This window comes from Lampris incognitus, unplaced genomic scaffold (assembly GCF_029633865.1).
Source record: "Lampris incognitus isolate fLamInc1 unplaced genomic scaffold, fLamInc1.hap2 scaffold_229, whole genome shotgun sequence".
Taxonomy (NCBI): domain Eukaryota; kingdom Metazoa; phylum Chordata; class Actinopteri; order Lampriformes; family Lampridae; genus Lampris; species Lampris incognitus.
The window spans coordinates 57271-62997 of NW_026611187.1; positions in this window are offsets into that span (position 1 = coordinate 57271).

Below are 5727 nucleotides of genomic sequence, written 5' to 3' on the forward strand. Positions count from 1 at the left end.
GTCTCCGAGGCATTCCAATTACTTCAAGGCTAACTGTGAACCACTAATAACTTCAGGGAACCTGAGAAACAAAACATGTTGGCTAATTACACAGCAAGTCATTTAGACTGATTGATGGGACGTAATGCTCACTCTCTCTCTCTCTCTCTCTCTCTCTCTCATTTATTCAATGTACAAGCGAACAAAATAGCATGTAGATTGTGTTTTCTTTGGCAGCACTTTCCATGATGGCCCACACTGACATAATGAGACTCTCTCCTTCCTCAAAGCACCGTCAAGTGGCGAACAACTGGCAGATTTATCGTCATCAGCTCGCTACCCCGGCTCTTGTAGGGGAACTTCCATCATTAACATTAAAAAAAAATACTACACCCCAATATTCAGTGGCATAGGAGACATGATGCACGGCCTTTAGATTTCCAGTCAAATTTTTATAGAATCCTCCATCACCACTTAAACTTGAACTGAATATTGGGGTGTAGTTTGGGGTGTCTGGGTCACATGACCTTTTTTGAATCGCAGGTACTGTCAGGTTTGCTAGCTACATGCTACATGCATAAGCAGTGGTTGCTAAATGCTTTTACATGTACACTAATATCCATCCATCCATCCGTCTATCCATCCACCACTTATCCTGCTCTCAGAGTGGCGGGGATGCTGGGGCCTATCCCAGCAGTCACTGGGCGGCAGGTGGGGAGACACCCTGGACAGGCCGCCAGACCATCACGGAGCCCACACATACACACACATTCATACGGATGAGGGGTTCGGCTAATGGATGGATGGATGGAGCCGTGTGGAAAAACATAGTTGGATATGTGACACTACATAGTCACCTAGCTTGCTAGTTCTGAACCTGTCCTATTCCTACGTAATACTTTTCTTCGATTCTGAACCAAATATGCAGTGTTTACCTTTACCCGCAATAATTACATTTACATTTATTCACAGCAGACGCTTTTAACCAAAGCAGCTTTCGCTAATATTTCTTTCCTATGTATTCGCACACAGTGGCACATTTGAGCTCCTGTTGGGGTAACTGGAAATGTGATCCGATATCCGGCATGTGCTCATATTTGCCCGGACACCGAAGCGCCCTGACATCTTTTCCTGTTTACCAATTTCTTCCTTACGTCCTGTTTCCGTGGTGATATCGGCAGCTCGTGTTTATTCCGGGACATTTAGGTGATTTATGAAGATGCACAAAAAAACAGTTTATTCGCAAAACCACCTTAATCAAGTGATGAATAATTGCCGTAAGAGCCGAGCGTGGCTATGAATGAAATATCACCTGTGTTATTATAACTGGCACGTACATTACACGCAATTATTTCATGTGAGCGAGGCTCTGATCTTTATTTTATTTCCCCTCGTTTTGGTCTTAGCTCTTGGTTTATTTGTGGGTTTGCGCGGGGCGGCTGGCTGATGAAAGAGCAGATCCACAGGACTGATGGGCTTGCAGATGGGCATCATTTGAAAAATGAACGGTGGAGGCGGTATTAAAGCCCGGGCCTCTGAAAGCGCATTTGTCCTTTGTTTGCTCCAGACATGAATGAATCACGTCGTTATTTGAAGCTCCGGACCTTTCTGACTGAAATACTCGGTCCACAGGTAGACCTCTTGTAAATGTATTTGTAGAAAAAAAGGAAAAAAGGACCATTGCAGTGATTGTTTAAAATGCTAGTGGGAGCATTGGCCTCATAAGGATGGCGTCTGAGACAGTGGAGGGAATGTGAAAAGTACTGATGCATTTCTGCAACAGTGCCAGATGGCAGACACATGTGGGCCTAATCTGGGGCACTTCTGGTACTTACAGCTCAGCTACGGCACTGGCAACTGTGATGTGGGCCAGACACGGCCCAAATGTCACAAGCCGGGCCTGACTTGGGTTACGGCAAGTGTTGTGTGGGCCAGATGTGGCCCGAATGTGGCCCAAGTGTGGCTGAGTTGAGGCAGCCACAGTCACCCTAAGTCAACGCTGTCATTCAAGGTCAAATGTGGGCCGTAAGATAACTGCAGATGAGGGCCATATTTAGGCCAAGGATTCTGTGGCGGTCTATTCCGTTGCCTACCGACACGGGGATCGCCGGTTCGAATCCCCGTGTTACCTTCGGCTTGGTCGGGCATCCATACGGACGTAACTGGCCGTGTCTGCGGGTGGGAAGCCGGATGTGGGTATGTGTCCTAGTCGCTGCACTAGCGCCTCCTCTGGTCAGTCGTGGCGCCTGTTCAGGGGGGGGGCTGGGGGGAATAGCGTGATCCTCCCACGCGCTACGTCCCCCTGGCGAAACTCCTCACTTGTCAGGTGAAAAGAAGCGGCTGGCGACTCGGAAAATAGGGTAATTGGCCAAGTACAATTGGGGGAGAAAAAGGGGGCAAATCCAAAAAAAAAAAAGGAAAAGATAGTTAATATCATCACGTTGTTGCTGCTCATCATCAGCAACTCTCCATAAAGACCTTCTTTCAACACACATTAAATCCTGCCATAAACATCAATGTTCTGTCATTTCTGCAGGATCCGTAGCAAGATATTTCCCCCTAGTGGTATTAGAATTAACAGATGGGGGTATTTGGTGAATCCCCGACACTGAAGTTCTCAACAAGGCCAATACTCCCAGCATCCCCACCCTGCTTGCGAAGGCACAGCTCAGACGGACCGGCCATGTGACCAGAATGCCCTGCACGAGACTGCCAAACCCAGTCTTCTTTGGCGAGTGGAAAAATTGGCAATCGAATGCAAGACCGCCCCGGAAAGCGCTACAAGGATACCCCGAAAGCCTCCTTGAAGAGCTTTGGATTTGACCTGAAAAACTGCAAACCCCTAGCTCAGGACTGACCTGCCTGGATAAGAGAGGTCCATGGAGGCGCAGTCCTCCGCAAGAGCGGGAGAAGCTCCTGTGCCATGGTTGAAGAGGCAGCGGCGCAAACCCGCCAAGGCGAGGACTCGTGGCCGCACCTCAAGAGCTCTACATCCTCCCTGAGATGTCCTGCGCGCCACAGAGAATACCGGGCTCCGATTGGTCCGTTCAGCCATCCGCGCCCTCACCAAAACCCAACGTCATGAGACGCGCCACGGTCATCATCACCTGTGATGGATGAACAAGAGGAAGATTGGAATTAACAGACGAGCGCTACTGGGTGGATGTGCAATGCTGGCGAAGCACAACTCGACGGAAATGGTTAACAGCCACTGAAGATCTAAGTGAATGCATTTAATTTGTGAAAAAATATGTTTGCCTCTGGGTTAAACTGCACAGTATCCTCTGTACAGAGATATATACTGTTAAACATGATTGTCTTCAAGGTGGTGGAGCCAAGACAGCATCGGGATGTGGGCCACTTCAGGCAACGATGCGGCACTGATGGTCTTCTTCTGGCCCTGACAAACTGGATGTGAGCCTGAAGTGGCCCACATGTATAACAGCAAATATGGTCCAAATATGCCAAATCAAATGGGGGCCTTTTTTGGCAAAGATGCGGTGCTCTCGGCAACATGTGATCTGGATGTGACCCTGAAGTGGCCCGTGTGGTAAATGGTGAATATGGCCCAAATATCACAACACACATATGGGCCACCTCTGGCAAATATGTGGCACATGCGGCATTGCTATGGCTTGGTTCTGGCCCAGATCTCGCAAAGAGGAGCAGACCACTCAGGTGCCACTTGGTATGTGGGCCGGACGAAGGGTCAGGTGTGGGACGGGTCCGGGCCACAGCAGTTTTACTATCTGGAATGGCACTGCTGACATTCGCCACCTTGGAATGGATCTTGATTAGAGTTATCCAAAGGAGTTGAATCAAGTCCAGGTGGACTTGGTATATATACCAAGTCCAGGTGGACTTGATTCAACTCCTTTGGATAATCGTGACCTGGATGAATGAGAACATTCACAGACATCTTGATTAGCGATAGCACACTGTGTTTATTAGACATTCCTCTGGCAATGACGGGTTCATTCTGGTGGTGCGGTGCATCGGCAGGGGCCGGAGGCAGATCTGGCTGATGACTACGTAAGTGGGGGAATTGGACGTTCCCACCTCACCTCATGCAGACTCTCACTCAGAGAAGCGAGACTCCTCTGCCAAATTATATAAGGAGGATTCTCAGCTTCAATCAGCGTCCTAGTAAACTTCTGTGACCTGAGCCGTCGAAACATAACACACACACACACACACACACACACACACACACACACACACACACACACACACACACACACACACACACACACACAGACACACACATACACGCGAGCACGCACACACACGAGCACGCACACACGCTCTCTCTCTCTCTCACACACATACACACTCTCTCTCTCACTCACTCACATACACACTCTCTCTCACACGCACACACACACACACACACACACACACACACACACACACTGTCTCACACTCAATCTCACTCTCACACTCATACACACACACACACGAGCACGCACACACATGCTCTCTCTCTCTCACTCTCTCATGCTCTCTCTCTCACATGCACACACACTCAATCTCACTCTCACACTCACACACACACACACGAGCACGCACACACATGCTCTCTCTCTCACTCTCACTCACACTCTCTCTCTCTCTGTCTCACACACACACACACACTCAATCTCATTCTCTCTCACATGCACACTCTCTCTCTCTCACTCACGCTCTCTCTCTCACATGCACACACACTCAATCTCACTCTCACACTCATACACACACACACGAGCACGCACACACATGCTCTCTCTCTCACTCTCTCTCTCATGCTCTCTCTCTCTCACTCTCACTCACACTCTCTCTCTCACATGCACACTCAATCTCACTCTCTCTCACACGCACACTCTCTCTCTCTCTCACACACACACACACACACACACACACACACACACTCTCTGTCTCACACACTCAATCTCACTCTCACACTCATACACACACACACGAGCACGCACACATGCTCTCTCTCTCACTCTCTCTCTCATGCTCTCTCTCTCTCACTCTCACTCACACTCTCTCTCTCACATGCACACTCAATCTCACTCTCTCACACACACACACTCTCTCTGTCTCACACACACACACACTCAATCTCACTCTCTCTCACACGCACACGCACTCTCTCACTCTCACTCACGCTCTCTCTCTCACATGCACACTCTCTCTCTCTGTCTCATACACACACACACACGCATGCTTATTCTTGTACTTCCATCTTTGTGAGGACCCCTTATTACCACACTGATTCCCTAGCTCTTACCCTAACCTTAACCTAATCCTAATCCTAAATCCCAACCCTAAAATAGACCATGAAGAAGTAAGGACGGGGCCAATATGCTCTCAATTTGCAAAAATATCCTCGCTCAAACTCAAACTGGTCCTCACGAAGATGGAAGTACAAGAACATACACACATTTATTCTTGTACGCCTGTCTTTGTGAGGACCCCTTATTACTACATTCATCCCCTAGCCCTTACCCTAACCCTAACCTAATCCTAACGGGGACGGTCCTCCACCTAAAAACCACCCCATAGGTGGTTTGCACGAGCAGCTTATTACCACCTATAGTTGCATTTTAAGCTACGTCCTGGCGGTCCTCCGTAATTATAACACGTTACTTTCCCTGCGACGATAAGCATCTCCTCCCATAAGCTGTCGTGAGAAGGAATATTAATAAAAGCAAAGTTTAACATCACGTAACGGTTATAATGCCCACGCTAGCTGACTGGCTAACT